This window comes from Stegostoma tigrinum, chromosome 9, assembly GCF_030684315.1.
Source record: "Stegostoma tigrinum isolate sSteTig4 chromosome 9, sSteTig4.hap1, whole genome shotgun sequence".
Taxonomy (NCBI): Eukaryota; Metazoa; Chordata; class Chondrichthyes; order Orectolobiformes; family Stegostomatidae; genus Stegostoma; species Stegostoma tigrinum.
This window is the reverse complement of record NC_081362.1, coordinates 7,804,630-7,825,078: the sequence shown is the minus strand read 5'-3', so window position 1 is coordinate 7,825,078 and position 20,449 is coordinate 7,804,630. Positions and strand designations below refer to the sequence as shown.

The following is a 20,449-nucleotide window of genomic DNA, read 5'->3' as shown; positions in this document are numbered from 1 at the left end:
GAGAACAATCAACGCATACAGCAATTTCCCGCAAATTCTGGACACATTAGCTGTATCAATATAATTGATGTATAAGGTCCAAGTGTTTCTTTTAAGGTAAGTGGCGTTCGGGGTACAATATTTCCACTCAGCCCTTTCCAACTGCGAAATTCTGTAGCACATTCCTATGAACTTAGTTGTTAAGAACTTCAATGTGTTAAAAAGTCATCAGTTTATCAGAGGAACTGTATTTAAATCGCCACATACGGGGAGAGAAGAGAAAGCAGGGTCTACTGTGAATATTAAAAGGCTAGGATATCTTTAATTATTATTTTTAATTCTTTCACTGACAGTCCTTGATCAAGCTGGGGAAGTTGGCGAACGTCCTCTGTCGAGCCGCTGCGATTTCTCCAGAGAAGGTGTTCCTCGGGGCGATGGGGCTGACACAGTCGTGGCAACACAGACACTCTGGAATAATGATGCCGAGGGGAAGGCAGAAATCCTGAGAGCAGCTGTTGATGACTCAAAGCCAATGTCTGATGTTTGTCCCTCAGCCAGGGTCTATATAAAGCGCTGACGTCAAAGGCGGACATGCTCGATGGGGACTGGAGCTGTTGCCATTGAAGAAAGAGAGACGGAGACAGAGAGAGAGAGAGAGAGAGAGAGAGAGAGGACGGGGAGGGAGGAGGAGGAGGAGACTAACACTTGCTACATTCACACATACACATATACAGAGCGGCGACGCCAGCAAGGCAGCAACAGTGTGCTACCCCACCGCAAATACATCCTCACACTCCCTCTCTCTTCACAACCGGTGAAGCAAGCAGAAGTTGGAATCTGCCACCCGCATCTTCCTTTTTTCCGGACCAGGTGAGAAATCCGTTAAAACTATGCAGTAGTTCCACCTCTCCACTCTTTACAGCAGCAGGTCCCTGGCGACCAAGCTCCCGACAGATGTGCGTGCGGCTTGTGTTATGATTGTTAAATTACCGGCTATATACGTTCTGATTTTTTTTTGGTCGGGTGGGGAATTCTGTTAAGTTGCCTGTTTGGTGTTCAAGGGGACTTTGGGCGGGTCAGCCAGCCCTCCTCTTGCTTGTGTTAATTATATTGGATTGAATCTCCACCGAGGGCAGCTGCTGATTCTGGGTGGCCTCACACCCCGGACAACGTTTGAATAGTCCTCGGGCTGGACTGACGTTCGGCAATTTCAGAACCATGAACAGCGCTAGTCTGGTGCCCGAACATCGGCTGGAATGAGATCGGCTTCAGAACCCTGGACAGCATTCGCGTAACGCCCTGACCTTGGGAAGGGGCGGTCCCGGCGTTTGTTTCAGGACCCTGGACAGCGCACCAACGCCGTCTGGGGCGAGGGTAGAAACGGTTGGCGGGTGGTTTCAGGACCCTGGACAGCGCTAGTTTGTCGCCTGAACTAGGGCGGGTGCTCCTGGAGGCTTTCCAACAGTAACCACCATGTGTCTATATATTTCTAAGTGAACCCGCTGTCACAGCTCACTAATTTGCTAAGGACACGCCCAAGAGCTATCTTGCAAGGGAATGAGCAACGAGATATTCTAATAAGGGAGACAGACAATACATTACCTGCTAATTGTTCCTTCAAACATCTGGAAATGAACTGATAATTTTCACGACCGTGATTTATTAATGACCCAATTGCTTAACATGTTCAGTTGCATTGACAGTGTGTCTCTATGTTCTATACAAGTCAATTATTTAAAGATATTTCCATTTGCCAATCTGTTCTCTGTGAGCAACCCAGTGCGTTATGCTGGGCTATTTTGCATTTTAAAAAAAATGATTGTAAAACTTCCATGAACACGCGCTTCTGGTTCACGTACTGATCTTTCATGGAGTTACGTCAAATGAAATCCTTCCATGTGACTCGGATGGGAATATCTACGTGGCTTGGTGTAAGTGGAAGGGAGGAGGCTATTTACTTGTTAGGTGTTCTCCTGAGGATTTTTTATATGCATTAGTGCATGGAAGCTTTACTTTTATTTCATGCAATGTTATCTCTAGGGTCATGTGGAATTGTTATCCTTCAGAAATGTCTGAGAAAGATTCAGTTGCAAAAAAAAATAGATTCAGCAAACTTAGCTCCTTAAGCGGTTTGCCCAGGTATTCTAAAGCCCCGGTGTATCTGATCCGAGGGTCAGGCGTGAGAATGTGATTGAATCGTGGTGCTGTGAACGGCAGGCGAGAAATAATGTATTTTGCAATCAAAGACTGACCGATAGAAGAAGCAATGCTTAAGATTTTATAGGTTTGCAGGCAACTATAAAAGTTCCAGGGAACAAGCATTGATAAAAGCTTTCATAACGTTTAAATAATCGAATTTGATGAATTTCTGAATTCCTGTTTAATTTTCAAAGAATGCCTGTGTTGAAAAGAAACATTGCATAGTGCAGAAACTTTCTGCCGTGAGCCAATGCTACCTGCTATTGCAACGTTTGCTGACACCTGTTGACAACATTGCAATTTTAATTGACTGTGTCAACATTTCCAATTTAATTTTATATGTCAACTGTCACACTACATTTGCAGACTCACTGCCAGGTGGCTCTGTGGGGTGAGTTTGGATATCTGCAGGCTGAACTTGGAGGTGGAGAGGAAGCTCAGTGGCCCAGGTTTCCTATAGGCCTTGCTGCCAATTATTATTTCTGCTTCTATTTCTAAAGTACAGCCGGCCAGATTACAAGGTTGATGATTGACAGGAGACCAAGCCTTCAACATAAAATCACAGTTAGGGAAGGGCAGAAGGGAGTAAGAAATTGTTTGGGTGGGTAGATAATGAAAGTGGGTGGATGAAGAAGGTGGGAATAGGGTGCGGAGGAAGATGACGATGAAGGTGGGAATGGGGTGTTGATGATAATGAAGTTGGGAATGAGGGTATGATGATGAAGGTGGGAATGGGGGTGGGAATGACGATGAAGGTGGGAATGGGGGGATGTCAATGAAGGTGGGAATGGGGGGATGATGATGAAGAAGGTGGGAATGGGGGGGAATGACGATGATGAAGGTGGGAATGGGAATGAAGATGATGATGATGAAGGTGGGAATGGGTGGCATGATGATGATGAAAGTGGGAATGGGGTTGAGCATGATGATGAAGGTAGGAATGAGGATAGTGATGATGAAGGTGGGAATGGGGGAATGACGATGATGAAGGTGGGGATGGAGAGGATGACGATGATGAAGGTGGGAATGGGGGTAGGGATGATGATGAAGGTGGGAATGGGGGTTCTGATGATGTTGATGAAGGTAGGAATGGGGTTGGGGATGATGATGATGAAGGTGGGAATGGGATTGGGGATGATGATGATGAAGTTAGGACTGGGGATGGGAATGGGGTTGGGAATGATGATGCTGGAGGTAGAATGGGGTGGGGATGATGATGATGAAGGTGGGAATAGGGTTGGGGATGATGATGACGAAGGTGGGAAGGGGGATGGGAATGGGGTTGGGAATGACGATGATGGAGGTAGAATGGGGGTGGGGATGATGATGATAATGAAGGTAGGAATGAGGGCAGTTGGATGATGCTGAAGGTGGGAATGAGGGTTGGATGATGATGGGTGGGGGTGGAGGGATGATTTGAGTCAGAAGAGACAAAGTTATAGTTCTGCAGCGAGGTTTAGGGGAGGTCAGAGGCCAGAAGTAAAATTTAGAGGAACTATTAGCGTTAAATATTAGAAGATTGGATGCTAATTAAGTGATAAGATCAGAGGTCAGTATTGTGGAAGATTGGAGGCTCAAGGAGAAGATTAGAAGAATTGTGGGGAAAGGAGGAGCTAAAATGTTGGTGGTGTGAGTTATCAAGCTAGTCAGGGTATAGTTTATTGAGGACTCAGTCTCACAGCAGCTTCTACCTTCCAGTGTTGTGAGTGCTCCCTGCATACGTGCGCAGATAATTAATAACCACCATCTGTTTATTCTAAACCTTAAATAAAAACATTAACTTAACAATGTAATTAACCAAACATTACAACAGTGGAGGGTTGGGTTGGCTGGTGGTTTAGTAATGTCTGATTATGGGGTGAGTCAATCAAGTGGACAGGATACAACAAGATTTGACTCTGTTTAATCTTTTAGTTTTCAGAGACGTAGGAGGGCTTTCTGGCCTGGATTAAGTTTAAAATGATATTAAATACATGATTAGTAGCCTGATGAAATTTAAATTGCCAGAGAGCCCCTTAGGAATAATTTGGTTTCTTGTCTTTCCCACCACTCTCCTTACCCTCTCCCTCCCACACCCCACCCCCGACACCCCACACCTACCTCATTGAATTGAGGTTTTTAATATTTTAACACTCTGTTGGACACAAACTTGCTCCTTTATGGGGGTTAACATTTGTGAGTTGCGTTTCACGATCCAAATCGATTGCTTGATATTGGTGGGTTGATAATGAAGAGACTGCTTTGTGAATGCAGTCTAATATGCTGTCGTTTGTATTGTCCTGACATTTCTTTTACACTCAAATTTCCTACCGTTGCTGAGGTTTGACGGAGTTAATGCACCTCAGCGAAGACTCCGTTTGAAAGGTCACCTGTGAAATGAAATTATACTGACAACTTGTCTCTGAAAAACAAGTGATAGGTTATGCGAGAATAGAAGTTAGAATGTATGACAGAAAATATAACATTGAGAGATAAAATATTTGATTTAAATATTTCAAAACATGCTGTTTAAAGATGATGGATTATAAATTTGGGTTTCTTGATTTAACCTAGGAGCTTCAATTGGTTAACTTATAGATGAAAAGTAAACTTTTGTTTCAGCATTACTGATGGGAAATTGCCAGAAAAATAAATTAGAAAATATATACACCTTCATAATGTGATTGGACATTATTCTTGTTTGTCTGACTAATGATTTTATGACATAGAAACAAAGTCGTGAATGTATAATTGGATGAGTATTAACTTTTTAATACACTCAGGGAGGATGGGTGGACATTGTGGGGTCATCCATAAATTGCAGGAAACACAGAAGTATTCATAGGTTTAGAACATTATTGCAGTGCCGAAAGAGGTCATACAGCCTATCTGCTCTTTGAATAATCATTTCACTTAATGCTACTTCCTATTTAATGCCTTCTCCCTATATTCCTGAACATTTTTCCATTTCAAATAACAGCCGAACACCTTTTCTGTATTCTGCCTCCAACACACTATCAGTGTACTGTTTCTGCACAGAGTGGCATCATAGCCTTACTGCTGCATTGCTACATCATTTTCAGGTTTCCTGGCAAATTAGTGAGAGGGATATGATGATCACTGTCATCAATGCTAGTATTTGAAAGGTGACTTCAATCATGTAATCTTATAGGCCTGGAGTTGGGTACGTAAAACACTGAATTGGTAGAATAGAGTCCACAATCATTCAAAGACTACATTTCACTTTGATGATGCTTTTCTGGATGTGCGACTGTAATGACTTACTGGGAAAAACTCTTCCCCCTTGATGGGAGGAAGAAGCCTGCAAGTGAGATCAAGAAGGCGAGCTACAGGTTGTCCATGAGGCCAGCAGAGAGAGTATGGTGCCAGGCTAGTGAATTCAAGGATGAAAGTGATTCAATGATCTAAGCAGGTTGGCAATGATGAGGGCAATAGCATATTTAACTACATCCTCTGGTGGGTACCATTTCAACCCTCTCATTCTGCCTTCTCAAACCTACTCCACCATTTCATCCCACTCTTACATTGCAGGTATATCTATCCCACTCCAGTCTAGGTGCTTTCTCATAGGCACATCAATACATTCGCCACTAACACTCCTTATGCAATGGCATACCTCTCATCACTATCAACAAATATCCTCTTCATTTTTTCACTGCATTCATATTATTCTCACTCATAGGTCTCTTTTTTAACTCCTTGGAGATGAGAGCAAAGAAAATGAGGGATGGGACAGGGAAATGAAGGTAGTCTTCTTAATCATCTTGCAGTTGATGACTGCTGAAGGGAAGGTGCCAGACATCAGTGAAATCTCAGCTGGCTTAGCTGTGAACACAGAACTAAATATCTGACAGCCTCATGGCGTACAATACTCACTGATGTTAATTTGGAACCAGCAGCCAGCAAAATATGGTCATGTGTGTAATGATCACTTAAAACATCACTAGGTTGACAGCTCAAACTCATGTTTTCAATCACTTAAAAGGGCCTTTTAGTGCCGCTGAGGGGATGGCCCAGGAAAATGAGATGGCGCCTGAAGAGATCATTTTCCTGTGATGGTGCGCCATTAAACAGGCCTGCACCAGCTCAGATACTTGCACTTCTCTGAGACTCATTAGACGGATTGTTGGGTTTCATCTGATGACTCACACATCACACATGAGCAAAGCAATGGTTACAGACAGGGAGAGTTCAGGTTGAAGGATGCAGGATGCCTTAAGCTCTGCTAACCTCAATGAACAGGGTCGACCTAAAGTAACAGCAACAAAGGTTTGGTAACTGGTGACTTGTTTTTTCACAATATGTGTAAAGATTGGAAGAGTCCATATTCCATATGAGTGGCACAAGGTTGCAGTCCTTTATCTTCTACAGAGAATGAGTCACCTTCACATTCATGAAATGTGATAGATAAGTTCACACTGACCTTGACACGATGATTGCACAATCGTCTTAAACAAACTGGCTAACCTCCTCGCCTTGGCCTTTCATTGTCCCACAGCAACAAAATGTCCCTACTCTCATTGTTAGCAGGCAAGGGCATCTGGGCCATCAGAGTGATGATGGTGAAATATGACAGGGAAATACAAGCTGCACGCAAAGCACTTCCATTTCACACCCAATTTTTTTGCCTGTCAGTGCCTCAGCTGCTGCCTTGTGTTCATGGGGTTGGGTCTGCACGTGTGCAGGCAGAGTAGCCATTGGCTCCATCAAGCCCCCAAGGAAGTCAGCCAAGAGCATTTCAGCAGTCAGACTATTCTACCTCAACCTCTGCTCAAGATTCAGGAGTTGCATTGTGCCAAAGTGTTGGGAAGAAGCAATAAGGTCTGTGGATGCACAAGAATATCACATTGCTATGTTACACAATGATTGGTAAGTTGCTTTTTGATCTAGCAACCATAGAAATATTATTTCTTCTCACTTACACTGTCTTCCCCACTTCTGTTTACAGCCTGGCAAATGGGGACTTTACTCTTAATTTATAGTTAATAAATTAAAAACGCTGAGCATCAGTGACTGTGAAAAATGTACTGGTTGTTTCTTAGACTGCTTTGTCTTAATGTCAATGCATGAGTGACGGACGGCAAAAGTTATCTTTGCACAGGTTGCCAGATGGGTGGATTGGGGAGACAAAATGCATCTTGCATTAGTGAAGGTATTTGAAGAATCCTGTGCGGCAATGATCTTTGGTGCTTATGGTGTTGGTGCATCATGTTCCAACTCCTCCTCACAATTGTTTGAAGAGGCACTATGCTCTGGACCTTCTTCCTCTTTGGGCCTAACCATGTTTCATTGCAATATTGTGCAGTGGGCAATGTCCCATGGCCACTGTGGAGATCCTGACTGGTTCCTACTGAGGGGCACCTCAAGATGTATCCCTGAGATCTGGCACATCTGGTTTTTGAATTGCTTTCACTTTTTCTCTGCTGGGTCTCTTTGATTGGCTTTTTCATGGGTGTCATCAGCTTTTTCAATAGGCGCCCCTTGGCCTTGAGCAAATGCTTTGTAAGTGTGCTGTAAGTTGTGAAGGGAGAGTGAGTTCTTCAGGACAATAGTACTGTGGGCCATGAATTTTGCACTCGCTTCCTTTCAAAGCTCCCTTTGACATTGTACATTGATGGAGAAGCAGTTCCCGTGGTTGATGAGCACTCCTGGGAGATCAGAGGTTGCATACATTCAATGATACCCTATATTTATGCCAAGCCAGCCAGAACTTCTGCCCTGAGTGCTCAGTCATTCTGATTGGCACCATCATAGGCAAAGTATACTTAATTTCTGGTCTGGAAGACAAGTCATCAGTTGCCTCTTTATTTATAAGCCTCATTTATACGCCAGCAACCACAAGATCCTCCAAATGTTTCTGACGGAGTCCTGGGAAGATCCAGAAGCAAAAACATTGAGGCGGGAGTCTTATAGACAAGTAAAGCATGGCCACCAGACCAACTTGGATGTAGATGCCAACCTAACAAATGTGACTCAAGACCCTGATCCTCCTTGAGATGCTAGTGTTCTGATGCATTGAGGAAATTTATCATCTACCTGTATACTCTTTGTGACAGGTTCTGCCTTCTGTGAACTGCGCCTGTCTGCTGATTCACTTTGTCCTGTGGTGCTGCAGGTCAGTGAACCAACGAACTGTCGCTGCTTCTGCTGCTGTTCTTCTGTTGCTACAGATCACCTTGGTTTTTACATGAAAGTAAAACATCCAAAATTGTTCCTTTGTTGATCTGATAGCTGACAGCTTCAGAGAGCAGATCAAACACAAAATCCTCTAAAGTGTAGGTGAGCCCTCCAAAATGTGTAAAGTCAACAGTGTCAACTCTTTTGTTTTTCTCCTACACATTTTTCAAGCTCATCCAAGAAGTTAGTCTTGGAAAATATGAAACTCTCTCTTTTTATTTGCTTAGTATCGAACACTGGAAGTCACAGACATAAGCTTTCTCCACTCTGTCACAGGTGTGTGAAGTTCAACCTCAGACAATCTCTCAGCCAACATTGTGAACTTTCCAATTCATGACAGCTTTCCTTATGGTTTGTCTGAATGTAGTTACTGATTTCACACTAATTGCATTTCCGACATAACAGAAATTAGCTTTGCTATTGAGAAACACGTTCTTTCGAAGGTGCTGTAACAAATGTTTGTCTCAGTGCATAATTGCTACATACTCAACTCACTTTCGATTTGGTTATTTTTGTTAGTGTGACTGGAGAAATCTTATTTGACTTGCGCGTTTCACGGTCACAGACTGCCATGTTTTGAAATATCTTTTCTGGAGACACTGTGCTTTGGTGGTTGACTGGTTTACTCTTGGGCAAATAGTAGATATAGCCAGTATGTTCTTTTTTCAATGTGAGGCATGTCAGTGATGAGGGGATGAACAATTTCCTACTTTGAATGCTTGCTGTCAATATTACTGATTGGTGCAGAGTTCTTGAAGGAGCAACTTTATAAGACCATAGATTATAGGAGCAGAAGTTATCCATTCACCCCTTTTAGTCTGCACTGATATTCAATGAGCTCATGGCTATCTATATGTCTATCAAGTAACAGTTATATTGAGATGGATGCTTTCAGATATCCTTAAGGCTAGTTAAATTAAACTTGTAGCTCTTGCATTTTTATCCCAAATCCAGCAGTTTCTTTTGGGGATTAGCCCATGTTCCACTCAAAATGGAGTTGGCAACTTCAAAATATAATATTTAACAGCCAGCAGAGAATTTGTTTAAACTCCATTTAAGTTCTGTTATGGACCTGAAAAACTCCCTTCAAATATATGAAGGAGATAGCCCAGACCCTAATGTTTCCTTATTTAAAGGCAAGGGTAAGGCAGTGTGTTCCAGATGTAATTCAATTGGTCATGTTATTTGGCTTTAAGCAAAACACACTTCATTCTTATTCCAAAGTCAAAATCCATACAAATGAAATAAAAATTGAGATAACTTTAATTTGATTGGAAAACTTAATGGAATAATAGATTATTTAACTACTAAACAGCAACAGTTCCAATATAGTAACACCCTATAAACACACATTTGGCAAAAGCAAATTCAGTGAAATATATTATCTCGCAATGTTTATCCAGTCAAGAGGGGAAAAATATCAAGAGAAAATTCTAGCAGAGCAAGAAATCTCAAGTGTTTTGCTGTAGAAGAGAGAGGTGCATGGCAGCTTCAAACCCCAAGTACTACTAAAAACAAAACGAAAACCCTGTTTCTGTGGGAGCCTGACTTTACCCATTCATGCTGCTTCTATTGTTCTGACGTTTAAAAAAAAAGGCCTCACAAACTGTGATTTTTGTTGGTTTGGAACAAACTACTCATTGCCTTTGTCTCAACTTCTCTTCTTGAAAAAAAAAGATGAGAAAATACACCTCTTAAAGCCATAGTAACATCACAGTTAGGAAGAAAATGGATTGGGGTAAATTGCATTGATTGGAAAAATGGTTGAAAGTGTGCTGCCCCAGGGGTGGTGCTGAGTCTCAATGTTGGAGTTCTAAATGAGCCTCAGTTGTTATCCTGACCTCTAATTTTTACCAAGTTTTGTCTTATTTGCTTCATCCATCTGTACTCCAGCAAAGTCCATGACAGACAATGATGGAAATCAATCCCCCGTGCGCCCCTCCCCATGCTTTGCCATACGTTAGTTGAACAGTAAAAGACTTGTTTGTTTTAAGCTCAGGTGCATTTTGTTGTGTGTTCTGCTGCTTTGCTGTTATCCACACGATTTTCCGACCGTCTTCCAGATATTGAGCAGTTTTTTTGGGCATATCATATTTTCAAATTCCTCAATGTATTTTTAAGATTTAGCAATGTTACGATTTGAAACATAGAAGCATTGAAAAATAGGACCAGAATAGGCCATTTGGCCCTTTGAGCCTGCTCTGCCATTCTATATGATCCTGGCTGATCGTCCCACTCAATAGCCTGCTCCTTGCTTTGTCCTGTATATTTTGATCCCTTTAGGCCTGAGTGCTATATCCAACTCCTTTTTGAAATCATGCATTGTTTGGGTTTGATTATTTTCTGTGGCGGAAAATTCCACTGACCCACCACGTCTCCTCATTTCAGTCATAAATGGTTTAGCCCCTATGCTTATACTTTGACCCTACCATCCAGACTTCTGACTCCCTCCACCATCAGGAACATCCTTCCTGCATTGACCATGTCTGCTCATCTCTGTTTATCTCCTGACTTCTTTGATGCTGGTGGATGTTTGGAGAATGAATCTGACGATCGTCAGTTTATTACAATCTTTGTCACTGCTCTCTTTATAAGCATCGCAGTGAATCAAGACTGGCTGGGAGACTTTACCATGAAACAAAGACTGTTGGAATATCATGTGTCTCTTATGGGTAAGACAAGGGAAATCTTTTGACAATATATTTTATCCAGCTTGATGAGTTATCTCTAAAAGCTGCCCTCAAGTTTAGATGACAGCTGCCCTCAGCAGTCTTCTACTTAATAAGAATCAAACTGAATCCTTTATGTGAAAATGGCAGTGTAAGCATTTGGAAAATCCGACAATTAATTAAATAAGCAGAAAATACATTGAATTATTAAGGCTTCTCTTTACAATTTGAAAAATACTGATTTTGGAAATACTGAGGTAAAACCACAGAACATGCTCATATTCTTGCTGCCGAACTGTTTATTGGATAAGTTAGTCCTAGGTTCTGGGTTTCACTGATTTGTAGGAATAAAAGAAATGTGATGTGGTCACATCAAGAAGAATGCCAAATGCAGTGTCTGGTTTAACTTCCAGGCTTGGAACATTTTAATATCTTGTGTAAGTGCTGCCAATCCACTTGTCACCTGGAACAGGTATGAAAAAGATGCAGAGTTGTTAACAGCAGGAAAGCATTGGGTAACGTTTCATTCCCATGCAGGTTTTGGGGGATGAGGCTTAAATAAGATCATGTTGGAGTGAAGTTCAGTCCAGGTTAGAGCAGACTGCAAGTTTTCTTGTGGGGACCATACAACATTCTAGCCAGTTTCTGGAGCTAAACCAGAATGTTTCAGACTGGGCTAAATTATTGTCAGGCTCCCTTCTGCCCATCCTAAAGCAAGCTGTAAGTCCTGTTGTAAAGCTTCATTGCATGGATGCATATATATAACTGGACCCCACAAATTGTGTCTGATTAAGGTGACAGATGAAAGAAGGTCTGCTGAAAAGACCAGCGAGCTGGAGAACATATCTGCAGGGATCTCACCTATTTGTCTGCAAGGAACTGAGTACAACTGGCTCTGTTACTGAGGATCAGCAGGATGGAGTTTTACCATTTGCAACAAGGATGGTTGCAGTTCACATGCAGTACAGAGGAATGCAAATGTAATGAGGCTTTCAGTTGCACATTGCATTTTGATTGTGTGCCTTACTGAAGTGTGAGCATGTTTTGGAATAGAACGCCAGATCTTCAAGCTTGTTTAGGCATACAGCACAGCTGGGATGACAGGCAGGGTCAGTAAACAAGCGGCCAGTTAACAAGCAGTGTTTTTTGGCATTGGCTCTTGGATTGCCTACTTGGAATATGGTATTATTGGTGAGTCTTACCTTAAAATGAACTGTCTTTTTCCACATCTGCTCTTATGCCTAGCAGTTATCTTGGAGCCTGCCTTCCGCATTCTGCCGATGGTAATGTCTGGAATCCATTATGGAGAATACACTGAATTTTCAAACAGAGTAACTCTCCTTACATTCACTTCCCTGGCTGTCAAACAAGGGTTGGCAGCAGGGTCAGTTCCCCACCTTGCCCAGTGACTCCTGTTTTTGCTTCCGCATTAGGTTTTCTGCACTTCTGCTGTTTTACATTATCTATAAAATCAGATAAATGATTTTCTGAATTCTTTTTCAACCTATCGAAATGTTCCACCCTTTGATGTGACCAGGCAAAGCCTTTGAGTGGTCACAAACAATAATTCTTTTGAGGGTGAACTTTGTTGAATACTTTACTACCTGCACTCTACAAGATTAACCTAATGCATTTCCTACACAAAACATAAATAGCGTAGATAGCAGAGCTAAATAATATTGCTCTATTGGTGCATAGTTTGAGCCTCACCACAAATTTCATGGAGTTTTAACCAGGCAGTGCGGCTAACTATACCCTTACGTCTATATGTGTATGGTATTTTGTGTACTGTGATGCATAAGACCAGCAAAAGTGGACCAGTCAGCCCATCAAGTCTACTCCACCATTCAAATGAGATCCTGGCTGATCTGGTAATCCTTGACTCTACTTTCCTACTTTTTCCCCAAACCCTTGATTCTCTTATTGGTTAAAAATCTATATGAATCAGTCTTTAATATACTTAATGGTCTAGCCTTGACAGCCCCCTGCCTTTGGAGTTCCATAGATTCACAGCCTTCTGAGAAAATAAATTCTTCCTCATCTTTATCTTAAATGGGTGGCCCCTTAATTTGGGATTTTCCCCCTGCCCTAGAGTCTTCCAAAAGAGGAAAGAACCTTTCTACATCTATCCCTATTAGGCTGCCTGAGAATCTTAGATGTTTCAATAAGTTCACCTTTAATTCTTTCAAACTCCAATGAGTGCTCAAATTCTACTCATAAAATAATCCCTCCAAACTTGTAATCAATCTATTCAAACTTCTGCGGACTGCAACCAATTCTGGGATATCTTTCTTTGTAAAGGAGACCAAAATTGCTCACAGTATGCCAGCTTGTATCAGACTAGAGCCCTGTATAATTTTAGCAAGACCTCCCCATTTTTACACTCCATTGCCTTTGAAACAAAGCCAACATTTCATCTGTCTTCCATTTTCATCCCTTGACATTGAGTAAGTTCAACTAATTTTCAATGTGGGACATATGAAAGGTCCTTTAATATACAACATCCCAATGGGAAGAACACATTGACTGGGAAAACAATGGGAGTGTACAAGGTTAAAGCTGTCTGCCCCTTTATTTTATTTTTCCCAAGTTCTTTTGTGATGGAAAAAATGACACTGCAAAGGTGTCGGAAAATTTTAGACTTGGTGGACATAAGCCAGGAATGTTGACTTACACGTGGTTTTATTTTTGATCCTGATTAACATCTTTCAACTTTTCTTTACTGTCAGTTATATCCTTTCAGCCATAACAACCGGCAGATTTCAGCACAAAAGTGTCCTCAATATAGCTGACTTTCCAGGTTGTACTGTCTGAAGAATTACTGAAGAAATGCTGTAGAATTTTTGAGAAAGCTTTGCACCTTGTCTTTCTTTATGCAGTGTTATTTTATAGTTGGTAAAAAAAAATCTCTGCACCTTATCTATAACTGGGTTGTGCTGTGATGATTGGCGTATTAAATTCTTGCATATTAAATATGCGAAGGCATGACTTTTGACTTGTTAGCCACATCTAGTAATGTTCGTCTGATAAACTATTTGTATAGTTGGCTTTACCTTAGGAAGGCTTGATGAATATAATGTATTGATTCAACTGTTTTATCCATTAGCATATTACAACTAATTCTCTTTGCAGGTATTACACTTTCTGTTCTGAGGAAAGGTCACTGGACCTGAAATGTTAACTCTGATTTTTCTTCACAGATGCTGCCAGACCTGCTGAGCTTTTCCAGCAGCTCCTGTTTTTGTTACATTTTCTGCAATAGACAGGCAAAAAGCTAGAGGATTTCAGGATTCAGTCCCAATATAGCTGCCATAAATTTGCTGAAAGACTGGCAAAACCCTTCCAAAAATGCCAATGCTTAGGTGTTATACCATTCCTTTTCAGGCTTCACCAAACTTCCAACCAGAGGTGAATTGGAGATCTTTTAGACATTTATTTTGAAATATGTATTGATAATTCATCAAATTGGTGTTGTGCATGGATAAAGAAGAAGATTAATCTTTAATATGAAACCCATACAGTCAAATGGCCTTCCAAATTTCTTTGTTTTGGCACACATCTAATCAGTAGTTTGGAGGTTTCTCACCTTCTATTAAAAATAGCAATACCGTTCTCATGCGCAAGAGTGAATCAATAAATTAGTATTGGCTTGATGACCTCTGGCATCAACGTCTAGTCACATTTTCACAAACCAATTGGCAATCTGTTCCTGGATGAATTGCACTCTGCGCACACACCCTGCTATCCTGGTAATCAATGGTAACCTAAGTAAATTTCCTGACGGCGCCCAATGCCCACCCAAGGAGCTGTATCCCGGCATCGGGTCAATGCTTTCAGAAAGTCAAAAGAAGACAAAACTGCAGAATAGAGGCGGAAAAATTACAAATGGCTGAAAAAGGCTATCTTTTATGAACTTTTGTTATGCATTCATCAGGACTATTTGCAGGAATACCAGTGTAAAGACGGAACAAGATTTTGTACTGTGCGAGAAGAGACTGCTAATTGGTTGGCAAGTGTAGACAGATTGGTAGAGGTGTTGCCATGGAGAGTACACCCATTAGATGATGACTGCTATACAGTATCTTGAAAGATGCACTTTAATATGTTAAATTTCAATTGTGGTCTGAAATGGAAAAAAAAGACTGTTTTTGGTTTTAAGACAAAGAAAAAATGGTGAAACTCATTAGTAAATTGTGTTCACACTGTTGCATTGCTCAAGCAGTAAGGAAGAGAGATAAGATGGCATGGTAGCAGGGTGTGTGTGCAAAGTGCAATACGTCCAGCAACAGATTGCCCATTGGTTTGTACAAATGTGACCAGATGTCAATGCCAGAAGCTATCGGCCCTGACACCAAATTTTTGAATTACTATTGGGCAGGAGAGCGGTATTGCTATTTATAATAGCACGTGAGAAACCCCAAACTACTGGAAAGTCAGAGTCTGTATTTCCACATTTAGTATATTTTATACAATGAACACATTTTTTTCAAAAAATAAAATTGTTATAAAGCTCTTGAACCTTCCATTGAACATTCTGAATAATGAAGTTATCCTTTTCCCATAGTTTGAGTGAGAGACCTCTTGAGTGGCCCAACTTTGAGACCATTGCAATTGTCCATGGTTCATTCTGTCCACCTAGTGATCCACTCTAGAAAGTACTGAGATCTCAGTATTCCCAAACACAATATCTTTGGTTGTCCCATGTGTATGTGCTTAAGGCTATGGTGTTCAAGCCAAAGACAGAAAAGGAGAGAGAGAAAAAAAGATACATGGACAGAAAGGTGTAAAATAAAGAACACATGAACATCAAGAGCCTTAGGATGTCAGAAATTGAAGGAATATGCCACATGGCCTCTCAAACATGTTCCATTGTTCCTGACCTTTAACCTCAATTCCATTTATTTGTCCATATCCTTTGATTTCCTTAGTATTGAAAATCCATTTGATCCCAGCCTTCAGATTACTCACTGATTGAGCATCTGCAACCATCTGTCCCAAGATTCACTTGCCTACGAGTAAAGATATTGCCCCCAAACCTCTGTCTGAAGTGGCCAACGCTTTGACTCTGATCACCTCAGTCAAAGAAAGCAGAGGAAAAAGTGAGATGGGAAAAGAAAGAACTTGAAAGAGGCAACAGAAATGACTGCACAGAAGACAGAGATGGAGAGATAAATAAGCAAAATGTTACTATAATAAAATAGCGAAAGACTGGAAAATAAGTAGTGAAAGTGATTTCTTCTGTGAGCAACACCATAACATATCAACTGCTGACATTAAAAATAGGCTGTACAACAACCTACATTTATATAACAAATTTTATATGGTAGAACATCCCTTGAGTCTTCTCAGGAGAACTTTCAAACTGAAATTTGGGCTCTCTTTTTAATCCACTGTGTCCAAAAGTCTACTGAAAACTCATTTAGTCCGTGCTAGCTCTGAGGTTCAGGCAGTTTTGACTTTAATACCATCAGAGTTTTTCATAAAGATTGATGTCTGTAATAACCTTTTGAATGCATGAGCTCCATTTATTTTTTATGACTGAGTTGCTCTGTGCACATCAATTGCTTTCTGTGTTGCTGTTGTGATTCAGAGGCTTGTATCAGAATGAAGTCTGCCTCAGAATTTGGCTGATTCCAGAGGGCCAGTAGTCAGAGAGGCGGTTGATTGTGAGATATGAAGGAGAACTTGCAGGTGTGCCAGGTAAATTCATTCAAAAGTTCAGGAATTCAAGGCTTGGAGCAAGGAGAGACCCCACTGAGCTCTCACTGGGTCTTTCATTTTTGCTCACATCTCTGTCCATCTCTATGGTGCATTTAGGTCACCGTCATTTAGATGACACCCTGCCGTTAGCAAAATGCCAGCAGACTCATCAAATAGCCCTTAATTGGATCTGTAATTATGCTAATTGGCTTCCTACTTCCTCAAAACAGGAATCTCACTGCTGGATAGGAGCCCCCTAGTAGTGGGACAGCCCCAAGTGTGATTGTTGCTATTTTTACCACATCTGTCATCCATGAACTAGTAACATTGTGCCCAATGTCACAACCTTTTAAAAGGCGGATAGCATTGAAAGTGTGAAAACATTTTCATTTTAAATAACTAATTGCTGCAGACATAGCCAACAACACCCAGTTTAGATCTGTTAATGTAGAAGAGACTTGGTGCAGAGTTCTGCATTAATCACTCTGTGGCTATTTATAATCTGTTATATTTGCCCACACCTCCCAAATACGGCTGCAACAGTACTTTAGTTAGAGAGGAAGATGATGTTCCTTTTATAAAAGTACAAAAAAGATTTGCAACACAAAAGAAGGCCATTTGGGCTTTTGTGTTTGTGTTGATTTAGAAAGAGATATCATCTCTAATCCCGCCTCCAACTCTGCAAAGGCATGTACATTCTTCATCTCGGTTCAATATCACAGTAGAGACACAGACAAAACATTACCTTGGGGGATGAAATAAGAAAATATAGGCCCCCTATTGCCCAATTATTTCAATTTAAAAAAGACACAGGACGTATTCTATTTGTTTGCTGAGAATAGGTCCTTGTGTGTGAAATTAAATCACTTTTAGTAGGGATAAATGAGTCATGTCACAAGAATGACTTTTTATCTTAAATTTTCAGTGGAGCAATTAACACACAGAATTGTTCAGCAAGTATTATCACATCATTGAATCATATCTAACAAAATTATGAGGGGAAAACGTTTTACACAGAGGGTGATCCGTGTGTGGAATGAAATTCCCGAGGAAGTAGTCAATGTGGGTACACTTACAGTGTTTAAAAGACATTTGGATAAGTACATGAATAAGAAAGGTTTGGAGGGATACAGGTCTGGAGAAGGAAGTTGGGACTAGTTTAATTTAAGATTATGTTCGCTGTGGGCTGGTTAGATCAAAGGTTCTGTTTCTATGCTGTGTAATACAATGACTACAACAGCCAACATGGGCCAATCAGAGTCTTTTTGTTAACCAATCAGCATCCTCCTCTTCTGTAGTATAAACTCTCATGATCATTTATAATTTGGCATTGTGCGTGTGTGTGTGTGCTTATCTTGAAGACTGCAAGCTGAAATGTTTTGGCAATATTCAAATAAGTAAAAGCAAATGAGTAACCAAATGAGTAAAAGGACAATTTGGAACTGGAATGACAGGAAGAATGACTGTTGGACCTGTAGTAGGAATGACAACTTCTCTCATTAATAAAAATCCTCAAACTTTCAAAAAGCTACAAATAAACTCAACTGAATGTGAATTCTGTGTGTAACAGAAAATAGGGAATTGCTCAGAGCTCCAGGGAAGGCTTTGTGGACCTTATTAAAATATTCTGAAACATTCATCGCTCTGAGCTGCAGAGGATAAATTCTAAAAGGATAATAATCATCCAAATCTAATCCCTCGAGTATCCTTTTTCTCATTGCTCCAGTATTGATGCCTGTGTCTACAGCTGTCTGGGCTCCAAACAATGGAGTTTCCTCCCAACATATTTCAAACTTTCTCTCCTTGATTACAGATTTGGTCGCCTGCCCTAATGTTCCCTGATAAGGCTCAGAGCCAATATTGCTTCAATAAGCACTGCTGTGAAGTGTCTTAAGGTGTTTTAGCACTGTTCCTTCAGGGCTTCAGTAATGCTAAATGACGCTATATATCATGGTGTGGGATAGTACCAATGGGCTTACAAGTACATTTGTTACAGAAGTCACTTATTGTGATTTAGACAACTCCATTCTCAAAAGCATCAAAAGTTGTGAATTTTCTTCACTTTCCGATGCACTCTGTAATTAGTTGTATTCCTGAACAGGGATATGGTGAAGAGATGAAGAGACTCATTTGAAATCTTTGTTTCATTCATTGCCATTTCGTTGGAACAGAGATTTCTCGTTTGTAAAAGTGATAAATGTTTCTTATTGTAGATATAAGTGGGACTTTGAATCTGATAAAAGCACAGCTGTGCCATGTTAGTCCCAAAGCTCTGAAAAGTAATTACACGTACTATACGCCTGCCTTAATTTAACCTTTAAAATCAGAAATGTTCATTTAATAGATTAAGCTGAGGAAATGCGCTATCTACTCACACTCATGCATTCGTGACTGTATCATGAACCGATGATTGATAACCTGCATAGCTACAGCGACAAGCTGTATTTATAAAGCGTCTTAAAAAATCTCAAGGCAGTTTAATCAAAGAATATTTGATAATAAGCCTCAAAAAATATTATTAGATGACCAAAAGCTTTTGTCAAATAAAGAACAGTTCTACAGCAGGACAGTTGCTCAGTGGTTAGCACTGCTGCCTCAGCGCCAGGGACCCACGTTCAATTCCACCCTTGGGCGACTGCCTGTCTGCATGGAGTCAGCACATTCTCCCTGTGTCTGTGTGGGTTTCCTCCAGGTGCTCCTGTTTCCTCCCGCAGTCCAAATATGTGCAAGGTAGGTGGATTGGCCATGCAAAATTGCCCGTAGTGCCCAGGACTGTTTAGGTTAGGTGGGCTAAATTTGAGGAAATGCACGGATAGGGGAAATGAATCAAGGTGGAATACTCTTTGGAGGGGTAGTGTGGATCTGTAGGGCCAAATGGCCAGTTTCCACACTGTAGGGATTGTATGCTTCAGAAATAGGTTATTTCACCCATCAAGCCTACATTGAGTCTCTTGAAGATCCATCCAGTTGGTTTCCTTTCTATGCCCTTTCTTCATATCCTAAATATGTTTAAAAATCAAGTACTTATTCATTCCACTTTAAAGATTATTGTTTAACTGATACTAATCATCCAAATCAAGCAGTGCAATCAAATCATATAAAATTATTATCAGTAAACCTCTTTCCTCATGTCTTATTTGTTAGTCACCTTAAATGTGCTACCATTCAGCCATTGGACAGAATTTCTCTTTAATGATTCTCTTGAAAGCTTTCATGGTTTTAAACACCTCTATCAAATCTCCCCTCCACCTTCTCTGCTCTAAGAACATTACACCTATTCCAATCTATCTGGGGAACTGCAATCCCTCATCTTTGGAGCCATTCCAGTAAGTCTCATCTCTGAAATCATCATGTCCTTATTAAAGTGGATTCAGACACTTCAGTTCAGCCTGGTCTCCCCATCAAGCTGACCTCTGTCATATGCTGCCATTTCACCTTGCTCTCTAACGCTTTCATCCTCTTGTGCACTCTGGTTGTCCTCAATAGCTCCCTCATAACAATGTTCCCAGATGATTCCTGAACCATCTTCTCTTTAAGTCTCCTGATTGCTCCATCATATTTGTGCTTTGGCTTTGTTTTATCTCGCTCAGATTGCTCTTCAGTACACTGATGTTGGTTGTCTTGCAGTTAAGTATTTTTATTCAAGACAGCTCCTGTCCTTCTCTACTCGATATTATGATTAACCTTCTTGAGATGTTCCCCCAGTGTGCCATTTCCCACTTGAC

The 20,449-nt window shown here is 40.8% G+C and overlaps 1 protein-coding gene across 2 annotated transcripts in view; it reads left to right on the top strand.

Moving 5' to 3' along the window:
* Positions 1–474: 474 nt before the first annotated feature.
* LOC125455066 (synaptosomal-associated protein 25) overlaps positions 475–20,449 on the top strand; it is a 131,475-nt gene continuing 111,500 nt past the window's right edge. The window contains exon 1 of one of the 2 annotated variants that reach the window (XM_048536591.2): positions 475–849. The gene's annotated coding sequence lies outside the window, so the exon portion shown is untranslated. The remainder of the gene's footprint in view (positions 850–20,449) is intronic. The other variant, XM_048536590.1, reaches the window with a different exon arrangement.